We start from the raw sequence: 25193 nt of genomic DNA, 5'->3' as shown, positions 1-25193 counted from the left end.
TTTATATGAAAATAATCTTTGGAAACAGGATGTACCTGGTGTCTATTTCAAAATGAGACTGGGGTTGCTCAATTAAAGATGACTCGTTGTAATATTAAACAAGAGATTAGTTAGCATCTTTCGTTATACACGAGTGATGTGTAACACAACTGACGAGCAATAAATACAAGTCATATTAAGTAACGTGGCTTATGTCATAATGTATATTTTAGTATATGTAAATTATTCATTCATCATCGGTAGTAACGATACGAACTTTTTTTTTTAATTTTTGTATTTATTTTTTTTTATTTTTTTTTTGTTTCACCTTATTTATAGAGGATGTATAAAGACAATCAAGGTTGAGTTATGAAAAGTGTATGTTTGTGACTGTAGTCCTAATTTAAGATGTTTTAATAATATAGGGTATTCGTAATGTATCTTTTATTAATAGAAAATATAGGCCTACACCTAAACGTTGATAGTAATACACATTCAATAGTTTAAGTAAATATTATATTCTAGTTAGTTGCATGAATAACATCATGTGGCGATAGACATGTTGCTAATTTCAGAATGAAAATAAAACGAGGCAGTTTAAAGAAAAACCTTGAAAATTGATACGGTACCAAAATATCACATACTGTGTACACTGATCAACGTATCATGATCTTAATCTCTCGTAAACACAATGTAAATATAAGGGGTGCGTGTCTTCTTTAGTTGGGACTTCTGAAAGGTGCATTGGTTAGATGAAAGGTAGATTGTAAATTGACAAAAAACAGATTCTCAGAAAGGGAGGTGAAAGACCTTATTACTTTAAATTCATAAATGAAAGATATAAGTTGTGATAAAAGTGACATTGAACTTACGATGACTTGATGATATGAGAATAGAATGATATCATCTCATGTCACATAGAAATGTACAAATTAATTAGGTACTGTACATGTATACGACAGACGATTACCAGCCATTTTTCCTACAGAAAGCAAGCGAAGTTAGAAAACTTATTCATCCTAGCTGTACTATAGAATACCATTAAGCTCACTGTCACATAGAAATGTACAAACTAAGGTCCGTTTATACGACAGACGATAACCAACCATTTTTCCTACAGAAAGCAAGCGAAGTTAGATAATTGTTCATCCTATTGTCCTATTGTTCTTACTGATTATGACGTCATTTGATTGGTTTTGTGAAGATATTAAATTTCATTGAAAATAGTATAAATAGTTACTCTATAGTACTGTATTAGGATGAAACTTTTCAAATTTCTTTTTTTTCTGTAGAAAAATGTATACCGGTATATATAGATTTATCGTCTCTGGTTTCGTCCTAGTGTAGTCCGTCCTTTAAGCTATGCTAATCGAGTGTAATAGTAATACCTACAGAACAAACTAAGTTATACATATTATAGGCCTAGTTTATGGTGATTACACTATGTTGCATAAATTATGATACATGTGTAAAGTTTACAGTAGATGTTTTCACGAGTTGTATTAATGCGCAAAACATTCGTCATTAAATTTACAACTGCTAATTATGTGCTGAAATAATCTTTTGACATTTGTATTTAAAAGAAAATTCACTTTCTCAAACAGTGCAACAAATCAATTATCGCCAACACAATTTATGAAACTGCTAAATGACCACATTATATTGGTATTTACAATCAAGATGGTTGATTTTATGTCGCGTGCCATTCCGTCGCGTTAAATTGAAAGTGAACTTCGACCCGATGCAAATTTAACCTTTCCAGTGTAATAAATGCTTTTAGGAAAATGACGAGATTTTTTGATGAATGCATAGTAATAGTTATACATATGAACAGAACAACTACTACTACCGAGTGGGTGCTTTCTTTGCTTGAACGAATTCTTTTTTCTTTAATAAGAGAATTTTTCTCTAAAGCTTGGTTCCCACTAGAACGTAACGCAAGGACGTAAACGCAACGCAAGTGAATTGACCAATCACAAGCGATGGCTTATTCGCTTGTGATTTCTAACTGTCTATAACTTCGCTTGTCATTGGTTAAAACGCTTGCGTTGCGTTTACGTCCTTGCGTTACGTTCTAGTGGGAACCAAGCTTAAACAAAAATGTATCATGGTGTACATTAAAGACTGACTATAGTTTTCTTACCACCTGATCTAGATATTCTAATCATATCTGACAGTGTGTCCCACCATCGATGTCCACTTAAGACTTTACTAAATAGTTTTTGTTGACACATGAGAATGATACCAGCTTGAAATAACTGATCGATGGTACTTTGACCAGTGATGTCCAGTATTTGGCAGGTGGTCAAATAGTGAGAGGTAAAATTGTCGACTGTAAGATTATCTGTTGACCATAATTTGTTAATTGTTTAAAATTAGATTCATAGAAACACTTAATTTTCCATCAGTTAGGCCTACTGTATCTGCTTAACCTGTGACCGTGATGATGATGTCATCAATAATTTGGGGCGGGAAGGATCGTTGGCGGAGATAACAGCTGCAATGAGACCAAAACACGTCCAAATGTTTGAGTTTCCATTTGAGGAGAACTCTCCTAAACACTCTACAAAACTGAGAACACGGGTTAAAACACAGACACATCGAAATTTGTGTATTTCGCTATAATGCATATTGATTGGCTAATTTTAGTTTTAAAAATAAGTATAGAGAGGGCGTGCTATGAACTAAAATGCAAATTTTGCAGATGTTGTTAACAAGAGTGTAAACAAACATTTAAGCAAGAAAAGAAATCACGAAGTGTAAAAGTAAATACACTTTTATATCAAACTGATTCGACAAAATGACTCGACGTAAGTCTAAAGGTAAGATACCCACGAAAAGCATTTAAACAGTTATTGTATGTTACTAAACCGTATGTGTAAGAAGAAGAGTGAATCACACATGGACCAATATGCAAATAGTAATATGTATTATAGGCCTATTAATTATTAGGGCGTTTGTCGTGTAATTGGGCGTTTTGTGAATTGAGTTTAAACACGTAGCCTATTCAAATTTAGTCTAATATAAATAGTTTTATATTTTACACTTTCTAGTTTGATGTCGGTATTCGTAACACATTTAAGAACAAATACAAATCGAATCATGTAAGTACAATTCACATAAGTCGAATACCTTTATATTAACACCATTCTACATTTGGAAATCTGTGAGCTATAAAAGATGTTATAATATTATAGAGTCGTGTATCCTTTATAGAGGTTAGGCCCGTGCGATCGATCGAGCCCTGTCTGCCCTAGGCAGATGAAACGAGGCATGTGGCTTGATATAGTTCGGATATGTCGCCCGAGGAAGAAGATCGCGTGCTTTCGCGAGCCGACGACATCATTGTCGCGTGGCATGTCTTCCGAGTGCGGCAGTTAACAGCCAGCAGATGTTTGAGGAATCTGGGATAAATATAATTGGTAATAAAGGATGTGTTTCCATGCCTCATGTCATTAAACTTTAAGCCTATATATATATGACTGCCATAGTAGCTGAATTTGATACATTAAACGCAACGTTTTGCGTTTTAAGTTTCTTCGTTACATAATATCTATATTTTTATGGAAGAGGAATTGAATAAAGTATCAACTATGTGATTTATGATGATAATAAACATCACAAGAAAAAGTAGGGCCTATAAATATGATATTGAGTTTATTCATTGATTGAATAAAATATAGATTGATTGAAAAGGATACAATTTATTGAGAACAAAAAATTCGATTGATTGAAAACATATGCATTTATTGAAAAGAAAACCGATAGATTGATAGGCATATTGATTAATTGAAAAATATTGATTTATTGAAAATAATGTTGGTTGATGAAATAATTTCCGATTGTTTAAAGCTAAGAATGGTTAGCATATCTTAAATTGCGCCACCTATATTTTGTCAGACTGGGGCTTCAAGAACGAGAATAGTATGAGATGTCTTGTTTTTACTCGGGCTACCCGAGTCTAGTACTTACTCATTTTCTCCTCCACCATCTGGACACTATTGAGTAAAAAGTACGATTTTTAAAGTACTACTCCTCCCTTATTAGTTGTAGTATTGAGCTGGGATTTGGCATGAACATACTACAGGGACATGTCCTCAAAGCTATAGAGCCGGATTTTTAATTTTTTGTTAATTAATTTGTTTAATTAAGAATCCACAATGTGTGACACACACCACAGCGTTATGTAGTTATATGGTTATATGCGGCTTCTTGGCGTAGTGGTTATCACGTTTGCTCAATACGCAGAAGGTACCTGGTTCGAGCCCGGGCTAAACCTTTTTTTTTAAACTTTATGGTGAAAAGTACTGTATACGCAATATGATAATTATACACAGTATATCTTATTATTATTTTTTGAAATACTTATTTTGTGTAATCGGTAATTATCACTTTTACACATGTTTATTTTGCTTTGTGCTTATTACCATTTATTTGTAATTTAAATGGATTAAAAAACTTTCTGTAACCCACAATTTCAATGTAAGAGGTTTCGTAGTGTAGTGGTTGTCAAGTCTGCTTAACACGCAGAAGGTCCCGGTTCGAGCCCTGGCGAAACCTATTTTTCTTTAACTTTCTAACTGTATACGTCTGTATACAGCTTCTTTCGCTGTACCCCGAGTATTGCACATTCGTGCTTGTTTTAACTACCTCAAGACAAGTCGTCATATTTTCATATAGATAACTAACTTCTATATTTTTAAGCGTTGTTAAATATTAATAGTAGGCCTACTGATACTCATTAAGCTCTGTCAACACTGTCAAAAACAGTGTGATGTGCCCAAATATGGTAGTGATATGCTAAAAATATGGTAGTGATATGCCGGTGATATGACATCATCATCTATATATGGGCACATCACATTTTTTGTCACATAGAGTTTGATAGTGTGTTCGATGTACTTGCTGTATTCCATTCATTTCAAGTCTGTGTACATATATATGTACGTATACATTAAACACTAAAATAATCGCAGATTCGAACCGAGGATTGAATAACGAACGCATTAAGGACATAATCATATTTGCCTTGAGGCTTTTCTTAAAGATTCACCACCATTAATGACTAATTATAAACAATATACATTAAGCACTCCGAATGCTAACCTTTTTTGACATAAAAATGGTTCAATAATCATATGAAGTCAACGAAATGGAGGAGTCACTTTTTGTGAACTGTAAATATCGTTCAATAAATCCACAGTTATAAACAATAGAAGGAAGCGGGGTATTTTACACCGTCTGCTCTCTATGGCGTTATTGTTTACATCGTTAACCATCTGAAAGTAAATCAATAGATGACATATCCTTGGAAATGAACTAACAATATACAATAATAATATGACATTGTAGATAGATAACATATCGTAACCTGTGTAATATTCCTCGTAGTCAACTTACGTAAAGATAATCGTTCTATTCCCATTGTATACATGCTTATACCATACGCTCTACTTTCTTTATGTGGCAATTTAAGTACAAGATGATACGAATTTGGTGGTAAATGTTAAAGATGATGAATTTAATGACGCGAATATTGTCTGCTGATGGCAATATAGAGGATAATGTGTATCAAAAAATCAACAAAAACATATAAAATGACGTACAATTTGGAAATATCATAAATTCGAGAGAGGTATGTATGTACTTTAAATAAACACATGTATGTTTTAATTTTTTTTAAATATTTTTTTTAATACTTTTTCCTCACGTTTAGCATTGTTATGTGTTTAGCGTTTGAAGGTGCAATTAGCATGCAAGACATTAATTCAATTCAACCAAAACCGTATTACATTATTATATTACAGGTACAAGGTATGCACCGTGAATGTATACACCTGTATTGTTTGGTAACAATTGCCATCGTTATAAAATACAAAATACCTATATATTATAATGTAAATGTTTGTTACATGTAATACTCGCTAAACGTGTGTTGTTTCATATGATAGCTCCTTTGATTAGGTTCCATTAAATTAAGATATTAGAGTTAATATTATGAATTGTTTAAATGAAGACTAATACTAAATTGTGACGATGTATTAATACAATTCAGGTATATAATGTACTGTAGGCCTAAGCCAAAAACACGTAACGTAAATTCGTGTCAAGCCATATAGAGTTTTGAGTTTTTACCGGAGGGGCACGTTCACATTAAACAGGGTGGTGACTGGTATCATTGTTCTTTAAAGCTTTGTCCACACTATCAAACTAGTTTAAAACAAGTTTGGTGTGCCCTAATAATATGATAGTGGTATGATCTTATCGTAATGGGCACATCATATCTTTGTGTCACAAGTTTGATAGTGTAGACAGAGCTTTAGTTTTACTAGCCAAAACGTTCTCTACATGACTTCGGTTATGCATTTAATATATAAGCCTAAATTAGCTTTACAATATAATCATTTAATTTCCATTATAATATCAAAAATATTATTTATTATAATAATATAATATCTACTGATATGAATATTATAATATGAACAATTAAGAGTGTACGGTGATTAGACAACGGGTACGCTGACATGTTAACAATGCATCGTGTGTTGTTGTGTTAATGTGCATAACAACGATGTGCTTTACTAAACTCAAAGTGTCTTGAAAAAAAAAGAAGATATTTGTTAATTTTCATTAACGAGATTTTAGAACTCACAAAATTATTTTGAATCTCCATTGAACACTTCGCATATGTACACTTGATCCACACTGTTTTTATAACAGCTCAAGATTCGGAAAAAATAAATAGACTATGGTAAAACATAATTATTAAAAAAGAGAGATTGTGTAAAAAAAAGATAGAACTTCCAGTCATAATTCCTAGTGATCCGTATTAAGACTATGAGCACTAAATTTGGTATATTTGATGGCCGGTTATGCAACCGATTCTCGGTACTGTATGTACACGATGTTCCCGGCAAGGCATGCGCGGCAATCAAATGCAAAGACGAGAATACTAAATTATGTAAAGAAAAATCAAAGAATTAATTAAAATTCCCCTTTATCTCTTGTCTGACACGTCACCCGGAGCTACAAATTTCAGGGAGGTGAAAGGTCCTATCACTGGTCATTTAATAATAAATTTACGCCGAAATTGTGTTTCTTAATTATTTTTTTTCGCCCCATTAAAAAATATGATTTTGTTACTTGTGACGTCACTCATAACGATGGTAGGCCTATCCAAATAAGGAATTGCTATAAATTACGTCATTGTTTGCCGGTACTCATAACACATCGTTGGCGTAGCAACAAGTGGATCGTACAACTGGCAGAACATGCCGCGGAATTTTTAAACGTTTCTAATTCAGTACGAGTACTGTAGGCCTACTACTTTTAATTACAACTTAAATTCTTTAACTCATATTTATTGTATCTCGTAATAACACTCAATCCTCTTAGGAAACATACTAGACAACAAAGACTTGTAATAAGACTTTGTTTATGTAGAGCATTTTGTGTATATTTTTGTCTTGTGAACCTCTGAGGGTCCCTAATGATCAGCAATTGCTGGATGGATTACCCTCATTAAATGTGGTAAAAATTATTTTTGTAAGGCTTAGGCATATTATTTGTTTCACTATTATCCAGGACTGCTAATAATAATAAACCGTGTTTACACAACCGCCTATGTAATGCTAATTTTTGACTATCGCACTCCACCCATCATTCAATTCAATTAAACTTTATTATCCCCATGGGGAAACTCTGTTGGCCTTTTCAATATACAGTACATACAAATATAAAAAGGATACAGTTCATAAAATATATAAATTACGATATAAAAGCTACACAAAATATAAAATCCTGAAATGTCGATTAAAATAATTTCGTAGTTTATCTTTTTCCGAAAATCAAAAACCATCTCTTTAGTTTTATTAATATTTAGATCTAAAACAATTATCTTTACACCATTCGTGAAAATTATTAATACTGACCATCGAGTTCCATTTACTAAATTGCTCTAGTATTATAGAAAAATCCTTAATACAGCATCATATGTGTTTCACATGAATCACCTAATATGATAGACCATAACCTACTTTACATGATACAGGCATCACATACAGATACAGATGATAATATTGCCATTGTCGCGAGATACAGCACTGAGAATCTGGCTATAGATGATGATGATATCTGATGATATCTGATGATGATATCTGGCTATAGATGATGGTAGAACAAGTTATTTTGGATAAGAACTTTGAGCTGGAGGTATATTACACAATATTTTTTGCCAATTTCTTATAAAGGTCTCTTATTTAAAACAAATGGTGGTTGGCATGGCTATTTTTAGCACAAAAACAGATTTTAAAATGAAAATACCAAAGGGTTAACATTAATATAAAGCTGTTTTTTGTGTGTGTTTTTTTTTTCTTAGATGTTATTTGACCTTCAGTCATATAGCAAAATATCATTAGTACACAAATTACTAATGGTAACAATATTGAGCGTCTAGGGATGGTTAGATTACGACGTTCATAGTTTTACCTCAAATTAGTTATTCCAAATAATGTACTTACTTCTCTTAAAGATAATTAGATTAAATAGAAACGACATAGCACTGCCTTATTCGCCGGCAGACCTACAATTTTCATTAAAAGCACTTGATGAAATTGGTCGATGGACAAATTGAATCGGCGCACTGACATCAGTTAGAATACCACACATAGATGAAAACTAGAAATCGTACTGTCATTATATCTGGAAGAATATCTTAATTAATTGAAATGTTTCAACCGCTTGATTAAAGGTCGAAGCGGAATGTGTAGGATAATTCACGTAAAGAAAATAGCACGCAATGTGCAGAGTCCAAAGAATATAGAATTATGTGACGAAGAAAAACCCCGATGGTCCTATAGATGGCGTGAAATGTGAAGGTCCTTATAACATTTGCGAAATAGTGTACAACTGATGCATGTACCAGTATGATTCCAATATATATATTTTACCATTTAATTTATACGGATCGAACATTCCGTGCTTAAGCGTGGTTCCCACTAGAACGCAACGCAGCGACGTATTGACGCAAAGTGATGTATTGCGTAATCATAAAGCTTGGTTCCCACTAGAACGTAACGCAAGGACGTAAACGCAACGCAAGCGTTTTAACCAGTGACAAGCGAAGTTATAAACAGTTAGCAATCACAAGCGAATAAGCCATCGCTTGTGATTGGTCAATTCATTTGCGTTGCGTTACGTCCTTGCGTTGCGTCGCTAGTGGGAACCACGCTTTAGTGGGAACCGACGACGCAACAGTGCAATTTGAAAAAAAAACCAGTTTGATTTCACGCAGGCGAGGAAAAACAATTATTAGAAGCGCACTTACCTTGCGTAGGTTGCGTTACGGTACGTTGCGTCGCTAGTGGGAACAAAGCTTTATTGTATTGGTAGAATCCATATAAACTGATAACAAATATCAATCAATCAACAATCCTAAACCTTTATACTAAAAAATATAATATATAATAAAATTGATCAACTAGTAGAATATATATTTTGATTAAAATTTACATTTATTATAATTTCGATTATTGATTAGTTTCGGTAAATCATAGCCAAATAAAAATGCTAATGAATGAGTACTCCTAAATATATGATTTCACCGCGTACAAAGTTTGATGCGTTTAATAATATTTTATTATTGATGCTTAAAGCAATAATGCTTGTATTTTGGTGCCAAATGTTTACCATCTTCAAAAGAATAACCGATATAGCCGACCTTTGTCATTGCCAATAACATTGCAGACTAACTGAGAATACTGTACAGTAATTAACATAATGTAGTTTAGTATTTTTACGACTTAAACTGACGTAAACAACTTTGTAATGTCGCCAATTATACAGAGTGATGTAGATATTTACAGTTTGGAATTAGTCAACGTGTCAATCATATCATACTGGATTTAGTTTAGAATATTTGTCAAAAACCATACTATTGTGTATTTTTTACTTTCTTAAGCGTGGTTTCCACTAGCGACGCAACGCAAAGACGTAACGCAACGCAAGTGAATTGACCAATCACAAGCGATGGCTTATTCGCTTGTGATTGCTAATTGTCTATAACTTCGCTTGTCATTGGTTAAAACGCTTGCGTTGCGTTTACGTCCTTGCGTTACGTTCTAGTGGGAACCAAGCTTAAGTGATTGACGGTTGAAACCAACTATTTGGTAGCTTACTGTGTTTATACTATACAATAGGTTAGAACCATATCGTCATCAATAGAATTACAGTTAACAGATCTCACAAACATAATTATGGAGGCATTATTTATTCTAAATGATATAAACCTCCCATGATATAATAGAACAAATGAAATCGTTACTACTGCACCCATAAATACATACAATCCCAAAGTAGTCAGTTATAATGTCTACATAATTAGGCTTATGTCGAATGGTATTTTTCAGTCGATTTGATGATCTTCTTTATATAACAGTTAGTTTCTGTTAATCAGTAACGATGTTAATTACACATATACATATATATTTATTGAAATCCAAAGGCATATTACTGAAAAAAAGACAATGATAAGTGGCTCAATGAAGATACAAAATAAAATAAGCAAAAAGCTAAATTAAAACGATAAAGTAAAAAACCGCCAGAAAAATTGTCAGAGCTTTCGGACATCACTATAGCCCTTCATCAGTGCATTTTCTTTATAAATAAATGGTGTACAGTAGTTATACACAAAATGAATAATTTCTGTCTTTCTTGAATGCTATTAACAAATATGAGTTTACTATATACCATACATTTTGAACGGTTATTTGTTTCTTAAGTGCCGAATATATTTCTATTATCGTCCTGATTTCACTTATAACTAAATCATCGTACTTCAAGAGTATGACAACGTGTCATCAGTCAGTTTAGCTGTATCATCCTCTGTCGGATGTAGCCATCCTCATGCTTCTGCCAATCCCGTCTGTTCTGTGCTGTCCTCGCCCACGTGATGCTGCATACTTTGTAATGTCGTCCCTCCATCGCCGTTTCTGCCTTCCCCTTTTTCTTGTGCCGGTTCTTGGTTGCCATTCTGTCATACGTTTTGTCCACCTGTTGTCATCCCTTCTTGCCAGGTGTCCCGCCCAACGCCATTTTGCTTCTTTTATTTTGTTCATTATATCTTTGACTTTAGTCAATTTCCTTATTACTGTGTTTTTGATTTTATCCCTAATTGTCACTCCAAGCATCTGCCTTTCCATAGCTCTTTGTGCAGTGGTTAGTTTTTGTTCCAAAAATGTTGTTGTTGTTGACAATGTGTCAAGCAGTATCTAATCCCTGATCTTGTCTGCAATCCACTGCAGCAATATGTGCTATCAACATTCCCGTTATTCACAATCACTTCCTTAGGACAACTATGTTCATAACTATGTCTTAATTTTCAACTACTTTTTCAGGTTTTAGATAGTATGTACCCCGAATCTTTCTCGCAAAATATATAATTCATTTCTAACCGAGTCTTTTTTTTATTCCATAGTACAATACGTAGTATTTTACAAATATTGTAAAGTTTTAAGAACATTTTTTAACATTTTTAACATTAATTGTAATTTAAGCACACTATTCTAATCCCTTCATTTATGTTTTATTTATTTATTTCATTTATTTTTTATTATTTGTTTGCTGCTTTTGTTGCATTTTATATGTAGGCCTATAATTGCCAAAAGAAAGTCAATTGTTAATTGTTGACAAATAAAAGAATCTTGAATCTTTTGTGGGTTTGTCCTACTTCTATTGCAATATTCCATTTTAACATATTCATAACAATATTTTTAAACATTTCCTTTTTTTTATGTTCCCATTAGTGATTTTTATGTGTTCAGGGTGTAAATTAAAAATATGTAAAATAAGAAATAGTGTACAGTAATATATTATTTTCTTGCAATATTTGTCTTCTAAATGATTTGGGTATCATATAAAATATAAGATAATATCAACATTAAAATATATTCTACTTTTTTCCCTTGCCCATCAAAATCTCTTCAATCGACTGATTTAAACATAACCGTTGAAAAATGACCAGCACTTTATCTTGTCTGGCTAATTGTGAAATTAGACAACTAATTAAGAGGCAGAATGATAGGTAATAACAAACAAGCCAACAGTCCGTTGACCTTTCTTGCTAATTAATGCTACATGGTGTCAATTAAGCCTATGATATTCTAAACCAACAGTAAATAACATTCACATATTTCGGTAACAATTTGCAATTTGCACAGCCAAATTTTGTCAGCACCTCATACCTGTCTTGAGTTGATTTTAGGAACGTCTCATAATTTTACCTTGGTACACTGATATTAAGCTCTATCTACACTATCAAACTAGTTTACCAAATATGGTAGTAATGTGCCCAAATAATGGTAGTGATATGCCCAAATATGTTAGCGATACGACATCATCGTGTCCATATTTGTGTATATCACATTTTTTTGTCACATAAAGCTTTACGTGGTCTATTCGGACGCAGTACGCAACGCAAGTAATTTCACCCAATCACAAGTCACAGTTTTGATGATCCGTCTCTTTGATTAACCAAATTATTATTTTTAACAGAAATTTTGCAGCAGAAATGTTTTATGAATTGACGATTTTGACAGGACGGTACTCCACAGTTTATGTAGTCTACAACACATCTCTATCTATAGAAATGTATGTAACCGACCCCAGGCATGAACGCTGCACTTTGTTGCCCAAGACATTAGAATGTAATTCATTCACACTATTACATGATATTATCAGTTCCTTTGGGTCTGCTTACAGAAGAATGTATGTACTTAACTTCCAATACCAAACATATTTTACAAGATAATGCTTGTTCGTTCCTAGTGCCATTAGAAATAGCAAGCAATAAGATGTCAAATAAATATGTCACTGTCACTCGTAAAACAGTCCAAATGCGAATTTCAGAGTTAACTTTGGCAGATTATTGATAATATAACACCCAGTAATGGTTGTATCTATAAAAGTCTACCTTCTCTCTAACAATAATAACGACCTTTCGTTTCCCTGACGCGCCACGCGACTACAAAGCTATTGATTCTAAAAGTCTTTCTGTAAAATCATATTTTTTAGCGACCTTTCGTTTCCACGACGCCCCACGCGACTAAAATACTATTGAGTCTAAAAGTCTTCCTGGGCATGATCATTATGTTTTAGTGAACTTTCGTTTCCACGACGCCTAACGCGACTACAAGCTATTGAGTCTAAACAGCTTTCTGTGCATGCTGACATTTTAAGCGATAGTTCGTTGCAACAACGCGTTATGCGAATACGAAGCTGTTGAGTCTAAAAGTCTTGCTGCGCGTGCTTATAATTTATTACCTAATATGATTGAACATTTTAATATTTTATCATTTGCTTCTTACTAAGTACCTTTTTTATATTTTTGTATATTATCTTGTTTTTCAGCCCATAAATAAAAATAGTATATAATATAATAATAATAATAAAAATAAATACATAAATAAATATCGAGGGGACATGAGGACGATTAAGACCCACATGCACCGTAGGCCTGTCGAGGTAAATACGAGACGTGCCTATAATGTTTGAACATTTTTAACGAAATATTTGAATGTTAATTACTATTGCTTTAGTGTGTTAGAGGTGTTGACACTATGAGAACATTTCTGTGTTTGTGTTTGAAACTCCCTCGAACTTTTAAGACCAGACGGCATATATACTAATTGTTTCTGTTGTTTTAACTTACATTATTAGGCCTATTTATTTATTTTTTTATTCAATGGTGCAAAATCTGATAAGTTTTAAGCAAGTATTCATATTTGTTCGGTTCGTAAATTTGAAACCAGCCTTTTATTGTTGGTAGTGAACTAGAATACACATTATATAAAATGTTCAGCATACCTTACATTGGCAGTAAAACTTTATCTATGAGAGAGAGCTGCAGGCCCAATTAGATGATAATAGAAGCGAAATGTCTATGGTTAGATTCAAGCACGGCTTCAATTAAATCAAATATATCACATCATTGAAATACTCGTCACGGGGAGGAAGGTAATCGGAACTCGTAGTTCTTGTCACGACAGCTGCGCGTGTCGGTCCATGGATGAAATATTTCACGCGTAGAAGACCGTGGATGATAGTGTGTATGATATATGGTTATAGATTGATTATGTTTTGTCTCTGGTACCTTTATCAAATGGTATAGGCCTATCAACAAGAGTATATGCAAACCCTTGGTTGAAACATTCTAAGTAACCAAGGCGTTTAAGTACCAGTTATGCTAAACATAATTTTAGAGAGATCTCAAAAAGGTTAAGCATGTATAAGTACATATGTTTCAATGCAAAACGATGCAGTTAATGAAAACATGAAAACAACGTCAAAGACATTTTAAGCAGAATAACGTAGTTTAAAGATGTATTACCAGCCCCACCACCCCCCCCCCCTCCTAAAAAAACCTGGAAAATAAAACTTAATTTAAATATGCCATTTTGTATTTTAATTTAAGTTAAATCAGTTAATCACTTCCGTTAAAAAAAAAGACAAAATAAACGGTTAAATTCAACAACCATTTTGCTTTAAATTTTTTAGGCAAATAATTTTTTAGATCCATTTGTTTGGTCAAAATGAATGAATAAAATAGCATAATTATTCAACAACTTTTTTAGTAATTAAAATATTTAATTGGAAATCAAACATACCGTATTTCATAGCCTATAAATGTTTCAGCTATCGAAACAACGATTAATACGTAATAATAATAATAATAATATGTTCTTCGTGGGTTTTTATAATGTATAACTTTAATATAGTAAGTTACCCCTGACGCGGCAATCTAAGTATTGTATTATAATTTACCATAGCTTCCAATTTGTGATGAATTTTATCTGCATTTATCAAAATGATAATAGTATTTTGATACCGTCTCTCCTGTATCCTATTCGCAAATGAACATAATATGCTGAAGCACATCATTAAGGTCTAAATTAGGTGATTTAATCTCGTAAGCTGCCTTGGAAACGGGTAGGACTTAATTCGATTCTATACCTAATGTCCCAACACCATTAAACTGAGCGTATTATTGGCCAGCTGTCGGTTGGTATAAGCCGAGAAAAGTATCGATGTGTGACGAACACGCGATACGCAATATTTGACAGTGTTTGATTGATACGACCTATATCTCGATAAAGAAAATCATCTCACCAGGGCGAAATATGATTTTAATCAACTTTAGCGCTACTGAAATATGTCATAATGCAAAAGCAATAAAATGATTTTTATATCATAAATCACATTATTATGTACTCCACATGATACAAAAGCGCGAGCGATGCACCGTAATGTAAAATAACCAAAACAAACCATATTATATACAATTATTATTTATTTATAAGCCTGTAATGTAAGTTACATTGGAATACAATAATATTGGTTTAATACCGATGATTATCACCAAATATTGGTACGAAAGTTGACACAAAGTTCAAGCAAAAACTTATCATGTCAATTATGATTTTTTTTATGATGTGGTTATGCCATTTTTATTTTTGAAAATGCAGTCAGATAAAATTATGTAGAGTAGAACTCTAAAAACAATTGATACAGCGCCACCAATAATTTAAACCATTAGCGATAATTAATCATTTTTATTTTGTATATTAATTTGACAATCGAACTGTATAAATGCGTCTGACACTGAGGTTTTCTAATAAACAATTTTAACTGTCATCGGATACATTCTACATGGCACTTCATTATTCGTATACAATTTGAACAATCAATCATCATATAATGTCAAATTATTTCGATATCCTGAATCTACGCTTTCGTAAATTTTCCTGGCGAGATGGGTAACGAAGTTCTAACAGAGATATGTATTGTAACATATCAAATTACAAGTATTACAAAAATAAAATCAAGAAAAAATTAAATACAATTACATACAATTAAATACAATACGATGTGATTGTTATGGCGTTTTCAAATTCCATTAACACCGTGTGCGGACGACGGTGTGTTCAATTCGATTTAATGTGTTTATAATTATTAGCATAAGATATCTACTATAAAGAACTGGATTCGTCAACAATGGATCGGTGATTCGCTAGATACGATAGCGATCAGTTCCTTATTCTTGATATGTGTAGATAATAATTATCGTTCGTATAATGACAACTTTAGTACCAAAGTAGGATAATAACTTAATGGAAAATGGGAACTAAGAAAATGAGTCAACTAGCTTCCAGGAAAAATGAAATCATTTTCCCGGCAAATTTGTCATTGTCACTTCTATTTTTTGTCTTTTGTGACATTTTAAAATAAATCTTTTTTTTTTCTCTCTGTTTTCGTCTCCTCGTCTCTCTATTATTAAGTTTGAGTCTAGGTTTTTTTAAATATCAATACAACACCGTGGAAAAACAATTGTCGTCGGAATTTACAATTAACCATTAAAAGGAGTTAACATCTGTCTACACTATCAAACTCTATGTGTGATGTGCCGATATATGACCATGATGATGTAATATCACTACCATATTTGGGTATATCTATCATATTTGGGCACATCACATATTTTTTTGTCAAACTAGATTGATAGTGTAGACAGAGCTTAATGTATCAATCGAAATTGAGTTATACACGGCTGTGTTCATTCTAATATATACGTGGTATAATTCTATTGATATATTGTTTATCCTAATAATATTTTAATAATTAGGCTTCGTAGGTATGTTTTAGATTGTGAATGAAGTTTAATCATCATTAATTGAGTATTCCTAGCAAAAACAGACCAACATTCCAAATAAATAAATCTTTTGTCATCTGCCATTTGGCAGGTTTATAACAGTCTCCATTCCTCCATAATTAGTTGGGAAAATGTATTTTATTTATTTTAATCTTTCTGCCAAATAAGCAATCATTTTCCTTCTTCTTGTTTTCCCATCATATCTTCCCTCTACCACAATGTTGAATTATCATCGTCCATTGCTTTCTCTGCTCCGCTATAAATCCTTCTAGCTATTTGCTTCTCCTCATCAATAAATCCCCACTCCTTCCGTGAGATTTAAAAAAGATGATTAGGTAATCAATAAGTAAATAATACCATACATTTCTCATCATTGTTTCGTGTACAACCCTAGAATATCACTAAGTAAACAAACCATGCAGAAGGAATGTTTACATTTCTGATACTTTTTGATCTTTCTATAATTTTAATTTTAAATTGTCTTTAATATATTTAAAATTATGTATTTTTGTTAAAAGAAAGTCTTGTGAATTGTATAGCAATATGCTCACTTTTGGCAATCCATAACATTCTGTTTTATATTTTTTGTGGGTTTGTCCAAAATTGTTATGCCGAAATTGAATAAATCAAATCAAGATGTCCAAAATATATCGTTTAGAATGATATTAATTTATTAATAACCTCACAATCCTGTATCTGGTGACCACATTCACCCTTCCTCCGTTTCACGGAACAGAAAACGGCATTCTATGAATTTCCATTACCAAATGTCGGCTTCCGTTCTCTGAAACGGAACAAGTGAATGCTCATACTTCGATACAACATTTTTTTCGCATTGGACACGTTCTGAAAGTAAAAGAAACTTCTATTATATGAAGGTTAGAAATAGTACATGTTAAGTGCGTTAATAATATTCTCTATAATGAATGCACATTTACATTATTTTTTCCGGGACACTCATTTGTGCGATAAATATACCTAGTTATTAACACATTTTGTTTGTTGTTGTTTTGTTTCTTGGGGTGTGGGGGGAGGGGAGGGGAGCATTTGCTCCATTTTGATTATTGTAGAAATGAACCAACCTGCAAAAGAAATAGTCTCGTCCAATCGTTTGCAGCTCTCTCGCTCTCGGCATGCGCCATCGGTCTGAGACCCGATTACAAGTCCAATGCGATTGTGGCGTAAACCCGTTCATGCTGTGTAGGCTACGCACGTTCACTATTGTCGGCCCGACCCAGCTGCTGTATAGACATGCTTGAAGGGGCTAGTTAAGTAGTTCTCACTGGATATCTAGTCACAGGACATTTTTCTGAAGGTTATTAAACTTTTTCGATCAATTGAAGACGAAAAAAATTGTTTTATAACAGAAGAAAATTTAACTTGGAAGTAAATCTGTAGAGGTGATTTATTGTGACGTATTTTAGAGATTTTCCTTCTCATTTTTAATTTCTCAATTGTGATAAATACATTGATTTACATACAAGTGTACCCATCTCTAAGGAATGTATTCGTAAATTCGTTCTATTTCATACAGGTAAGTCATCGAACATTCGTATTTTAATAATCTTCGTTCCGTCAACATTTTACAAATAATTAACGTTAATTAATTTGAATTTTAAAAATATATAAAAGGAATTTGTGTTTGTACAATCTAATTGACACTTTGTGGTGTATGATTGTTTAACACAACGTGAATACAAGTCGATCAATCATGGCCGACTGGGCCTAATTCATTAAGCTGTAAATTAATTGAATATTCTGTGATTTAATCAATTGCAATGCCTTTGAGCAAAGAATCCGTCTGTCACCAGCCTTTATATAACGTTTTCTGTAAATCGTCAGAACTCTATTATTATAGGCCTACCAACATTGACAAATCTTAGCTTTGGTCCTCACAGCTGTGCAATTTATTTACCCCATATATACTTTCATTATTTTAATTTTCATGCTTTATTAAATTTCCATAATTAGTTAAGCGAATTTAGATCCATCTCATGACACCTGCTAAATGTATCTCATAATAATATCGTTATCAAATTAGTGAACATAACATAAAGCCCATGTGTCCGAATATCGCAATCATAACAACCCACCAGTGCGAATGTAATTTTCTTGAATAATCAGTGTTCATCAATATGCTTTGTGTATAATCAAACATTATTTAATCATGATAATAATGTTAATGAATATGAATAATATACTATTATCATTCTTATGATACTTATATAAATTAACATTTTACGATTTTTATCAAAATTAATAAAAAAATAGCTTTTGAATTGTTTTGACTTTGTTACACTTTTTTGGTATTATTAATATTTACAGCCATACCGTATTATTGCATTAATACAATAATAATCACGGCGTTACACTGTCATTCATATACTATTATTATTTTATCATAATATTATAATTATTACTGATATTGTAATATTAGACTTAAATATTAAAATTGCTGATTTGGGTAATTTCGATTATTATTTTGCCAATACGGGTCATGTAATTATAAAATAGATAAGCACCTGATGTGAAGATGACAGATTTAATAGCTAGTGATAAAAACGTCACAGCCAAGACAACGCACGCGTATGCTAATCTGTATTGTTTTGATTGAATTGAATTCTGAGTTAAGGGACACATAGCATACCCAGTGATACACATTGGGCGAAAACGGTTGAACGATTTTATCCACCCGATTCTTAGTTCTATATATTCACATATAAACACTATTCGTCCAGTATCATAGGCACATTCCATAATACAGTATCTAATGTGTATCACATGTGATGCCTGTATCATGAAATATTGGGTTAAGAAATGTTAGGCAATGGTCTTATTGATGCACATTTTTATACATTACTGAGATCGGCTACCTTTATTTCCAATTTATAATATTTACATTTCTTTTTTTTTTGTGATGGATCGGTTTTCTTCATCAATTGAGTGATTCCTAAGGGACACCACAATTCATCTTCCAATCAACTGCAGCAATACATGTTTTATCCTGGCAAATTATCATTTTTCCTTTTTGCTTTAATAATAAATCAAATCATAATTATATTTTTTTCTGAGGAGAAAACCAATTTCGGTCAGAATTATAAAAAATATGGCATTATTTATTTTTTAAATAAAGCATACATAAACAGCAGGATATTTTAGTAGATTAATTATTTTTCGAGATCTATTTGGAACAAAATTCTAACTTTTTTTAAATGTTAATATATGTATATTTTATTTAGTTTAAAAAAACACAGAATTACTTACTTAATCTTTCTAAATTTTTTCCAATAAATCTGTTTAAAAATATTGTTTCATACCATTTATTAAATGATGATTTTGTGATTACAAAAAAGTTTGATGTCGGGTGACGATACCTGTCATTAGCAACGGCATATTATCTAATGAACTACAAAGTAAAACCATTGATATGCTCCATTTTTTATTAAGATGCGACAAATAATCTTGACCGGTGCGCGCTCAGGGTGTTTACTGTGTCAACAATTTGCCCATTTTTTTACACTCCAATTGTCTGGATTGTTTGTCCATTATAAGCTGTACTTTTTGTGGATACATACACCCCATCATTTATCTGCTTCTTTGACTCTGTTAATTATTTTTGTTTCATTTTTGCTCATAACTAGAACACACTTTTGACTGAAGAGCCAATAGTCTTCCCCGTGAAAAGGTGGACTGTTATAGAAGTCGGCTACACCATTCCTCAACCGATCTTAATGTAATCACTGCTATAGTATGCAGTTTATAAATAAATCACAATGTTTTGGGGAGAAAAGTAGCACATAAAATGTACAAGCCACATTCCAGCCTGTTTCAAAATGATTTATTATGCTTTTTACAAACATTATTATACTAAAATATTGTCCAGAATCAATGTACGTGAGTTCTTAATAGGAGCCACAATAAAAAGAACAAACGTATCAATCATTTTCTTGTGTCTTTGGTTGATTGATATTTTTTTTAACTTGGTCAGTTTGAATCAAATTACGAAAAAGACATTTTCCTCCCGTTTACTTCGCGATCTATTTGTCTGCTCAAATTCGATTCAATATGAAATATTTTACACGTTACGTTTTTAACATTCTGATAGACCAACCATGAACATTTTTTTTTCTGTTTCAAATTTAACGTTAATAAAACAGTAAAACCATAGCCGTGTCGACGTACATAGGCCGAATCGATATTATGACGTATGAATTACACGCATTTATATTTTTGTAATGCATTACGGTTAGCCTTTAGCTGTATTTTGTTTTATACCCAAATAAATAAACTAAGCGCTCAAAGAGACTGAACAAAATATCTTTCAAAATTCATAAAGCTACAGAGGGCGTGCTATCTAATATTTTGGCCTGTGTTAAAGATACAGATAACTCGAGATTTAAAAAAGATTTTGTGATAAAAAAAAATATTTTAAAATCTATAGGCATTGTCTTTTGGTATATATCTAGGATGTCATCGTGCAAACAAATATACAATATATACAGAGCAGGAAATATTCTTTGAAAATGTTTTGAGCATTTTGCCAAAATACAAGAAATTTAAAACGGTTGTTGGAGCAATAAATTAAAACTTAATTATAGTAACAATATAATTAAGTAGATACTTAATAAATATACATTTCTGAACAATGTTCAGAAGATTTGTTCATACAAATTAGTTTCATATGTAAAAAAAACATCCACGTCAGTTATTATACGCTTAATAATTGTGTTATACTTTGTAGATTTATGCAACACAAACGTAACGCGTTCAAGATACAGCTGGCTTACTCGTATGCCCCAAAATAAATAATAGTGGATCAATATCTATTTATGTCGAGATTGGTGAGCACACATTGTTAGTACGTCGTATGATATAATATTGCAAATTATTGAACACGATGAGTTTACTTATAGTGACGTCGTGATTTTAGTTCATGGAGTGATAGAACGCATTTTTCTAATGAGGGTATAAATGCTATTAGGAGAAAGACCAACATTGTCTTAGTTAAACAATACACTTCAGTTACTTAATTATGCTAATGATCATTTCTAACACAAGATAACTTGTATAATAAATTAATTTAAGAAACAAAAAGAAATTAAATAATAAAAATATAAAGAATGAGCCAATTTTAAACGCAAATTAAAAGGAGAGAAATATAGAGAAATAGAAAGGTTGTAGTTTCAGTAATATAGTTAGAAAAGATTTTGATTATGGGAATAGGTCTATTAATTTCTGACCTGGTCTTTTCTTGTATAATCGTCGATCTATGACATTAATATAATCACCAGTAATGTAACAATGTTATTGTATAATGTAATATAATTAAGCCTAGCAAACTCATTTTCTTACTGAATAGGAAGAGGATAATTTCTCTACTGATTTAGATTGTAATTTTAGATTTTACGGAAATTGTCTACGTTCTCAAGCATTTCAAACATACTTTTAAAACGAAATGTTTTCCTTATTTATTCGAAAATGCTACATAATAATGTAGCATCTTCGTCTAACAATAACAAAAACTATCATCTTAACAACAACAAATTTTTATGTTAGTTAACATTACAAATCCATATTAATAAAAAATAAATACATAAATAATTTTTTTAATTTAACGGTTTGTTTGGTTTGTATTTGATTATAATCATGTTGTAAAATATAGTTGTATTCTGTATTCCTTAAAACTGTTACATTTTGTTATGTAAAAATAGTATGTGGTATGTAAAAACATATGTTATGTTAATAATTATATTTTTTTATGTAAACCTATGTGTTATGTAAAAATGTCTGTTCTGATGAACAGACGAAATAAATGTTTACTTGTTTTAATGTTTACGGTACCGTACTAAATTTTGACATTTATATTATTACTACCAAATTATTATTTGTTTCACATTATGTATGAAAGCTTATCAATTGTTGGTTTTGTAAGCCAATTCATTTAGTATTTACACGTATATAAGCTGAATTTGAAGCTGAATAAATAGACCAGATGACATTGTATATTCAGGTTGAAGACACCCCACTGTACATCTATGTATACGTTTTATATTTTATCCATTCTCCGCACATTAACGGTTGGCTAGAGATTATTTGCATATTTTTACATTAAAGCGACATAAGATCATTGAAATCCTGCATCTACATGTCACCCTTGAGAGGCATTCCATCCAAGACAACCCGAGTGTTCCCTCTCTGTGTACACATATTTTATCGTTGGTTAATCATACTTAAACCCTTTAACCACTACTTTTTGTTACGCTTGATTCTAAATAGTTCCCATAGTGGTGGTTTTCTTTTAGTAGTTTACGGATCATTGCACGCTGAATTTGCCCTTTCAAGGCGCGGAATTAACTGCAATCTTCGTATTGTAACGTTTCAGTGTTATTTTAGTAAAAGGTTATAAAACATGTAGTTAATTCCTATTTTGTATCATCTAATTTTCGCTATCAATGTTTCCATTATAATAACATCCCGATGTGATTTGTTTCTAGGTTACAAAGCTTTCCTTAGCAAGTGCCCAAAACAAAAGATTAAGATTCTATCAATCGTTTGGAATTATAATCCTTGACTAAAATAACAAATAATAACCAATAATAAAGTAATATACAATCAAGTAACCAATAATAAGATAATTAATAAGGTAATCAATGGCATCTACGAATATGAGTTCAAGTATTTTTTTCTCACTTTTCGTTATGTTAAGAGGTATTCCGTGTAGACCTACATTTGGGCAACATTTCTTCACATTTGTGGTCCAAAAATAAATCAGTTCAGGCAACTTTTCTTTACATTAGTGGTCCCCAAAAAATCGATTCTTTCTCAAGCTGTAACCCGGGCTGTCTTCTCTGTGCCTTTATTTAAACAATCTTGTGGTCATCACTGATCTACGAGGTTTGAATCGGTTAAATTTTCTTTTCCTAAATATATGTAAAACATCGGTTGGGTTATTATTTACGATGTGAACATTTGTTGACAGGGTTGCAATATACATAATACATACATGAGAAGATATACAGAAATACTTTCTTCCTATCCGTGATGGAAAGGGGTTTAGAATGTGAAAAATGATCCCAAATTAGAATTTAAGTCCATATTAATTTTTAAAATTATGTAGAGGCCTACGTGAGTTTTTATCATTTGATTTGTCATCAAGTGTAGCCTCGTTATCAACTATAAACTTTAAAGACAGAATTCAATATTTTCGTGAATTCTTCAAACACCTCAACGTCTTTAATACTGTTAATTTGATGAAAACTAAATAACAATTTTCAAAGAACGTCATCGAAAAACACAAAATATATCTTAAATGTATGTGAACAGAATTAGAAATTCCAAATCAGTCAACGGTTGTCACTTATGTTTAGAATGTTCTTGTGAAATAGTTGAAATTGAATTAGCGGCGTCGTTTGATGGTAGATGCTAATATTCTACATTGAAAAGTATCCCTTTTAACAATATATATTCAATACACTCAGTCCGTTTAGTTTTACATATACATTGCTTCGTAGTCCCGGCATTGTATTGTTGTTTATTATTGTCGTGTATTCGTGTATTCGTGTATTCGTGTATTCGTGTATTCGTGTACTTCCATATTTTCATCAGAGTAGATTTTAGAGTTTCTAAACTAGCTTCAGACACTCACATTCTGTAGTACTTTCTTTCGAATTTTCTCCAAAGTCTGTTAGATAATAATTTTGTATTTTCTCTTATTTAAGTTTTAAATTGGTATTGGAGTGTGGTATTTGGATCTCAGAACCTACTCCTAACAAAAACAAATCTTCAAGATACTTATTATTAAGTATCTTTTCCATAGCATTTCTTTTATTTGTTTGATGTTTTCTACAAATTATAAAGCATTTGGGTTGAAGTTGACATTTCTGTCTGGACACGTCATTACATGTTTTGAAGGAAATTTTTTTTTTAATCTTAAGCTTACCTGGTTGTTTGAAACATATGTTTTTGTGGAATGTTGTACATGCAAATGAAAAAGACGGGGCAATATCCTACGTTTGCGTTTACCATTATCAGTAACGGCACACTGGGGGGTTTTATCTTCTTTCAAACTCACTCAGTATTACAAGTGTATTCCTATACCTATGTGTACTTTAGACAGGTGTTTTACTTTACCTTGATGGCTGTTTTACCTAACTGTCCATTTTCACCAGGTGTCTCTTCATAATATTTTATAGAGCATAACCTTCATCGCTGAGGAATCTGAGGCTTTAAAATGGTTGTATTTTAATTATGATTATGCCACCCTTGCAGTTATTATTTCAGTAAATATGTCTAGTATTTCTATTAGTTATTATAACATGTATTGAATGGTCTGTCTCAATTATGCTGATGATGGTAATGCACATGGTCATACAATGGTAGTACATAACAAATGTGAAATCATTAATTATTTGGTTATATCTAATGCTCATTTTGTGAGAGTCGTAGGCCTATGCTAAATTACGTTTTCTCTGAATGATTTTTATTGTATAACAATTGATTGTGCCACAGTTTA

At 31.9% G+C, this 25193-nt stretch overlaps 1 protein-coding gene across 2 annotated transcripts in view; it reads left to right on the top strand.

The window, feature by feature from the left end:
* Window positions 1–5454: 5454 nt before the first annotated feature.
* The window catches only part of LOC140062429 (acetylcholine receptor subunit alpha-like 1), a 43676-nt gene continuing 23937 nt past the window's right edge, over window positions 5455–25193 (top strand). Inside the window, exon 1 of one of the 2 annotated variants that reach the window (XM_072108645.1) lies at window positions 5455–5614. The gene's annotated coding sequence lies outside the window, so the exon portion shown is untranslated. Of the gene's footprint in view, window positions 5615–17857; window positions 18216–25193 lie in introns of those variants that run through there. The other variant, XM_072108643.1, reaches the window with a different exon arrangement.

Source organism: Antedon mediterranea, chromosome 11 (genome assembly GCF_964355755.1).
Source record: "Antedon mediterranea chromosome 11, ecAntMedi1.1, whole genome shotgun sequence".
In the NCBI taxonomy this organism is placed as follows: Eukaryota; Metazoa; Echinodermata; class Crinoidea; order Comatulida; family Antedonidae; genus Antedon; species Antedon mediterranea.
This window is presented reverse-complemented; position numbering and strand designations above follow the sequence as displayed.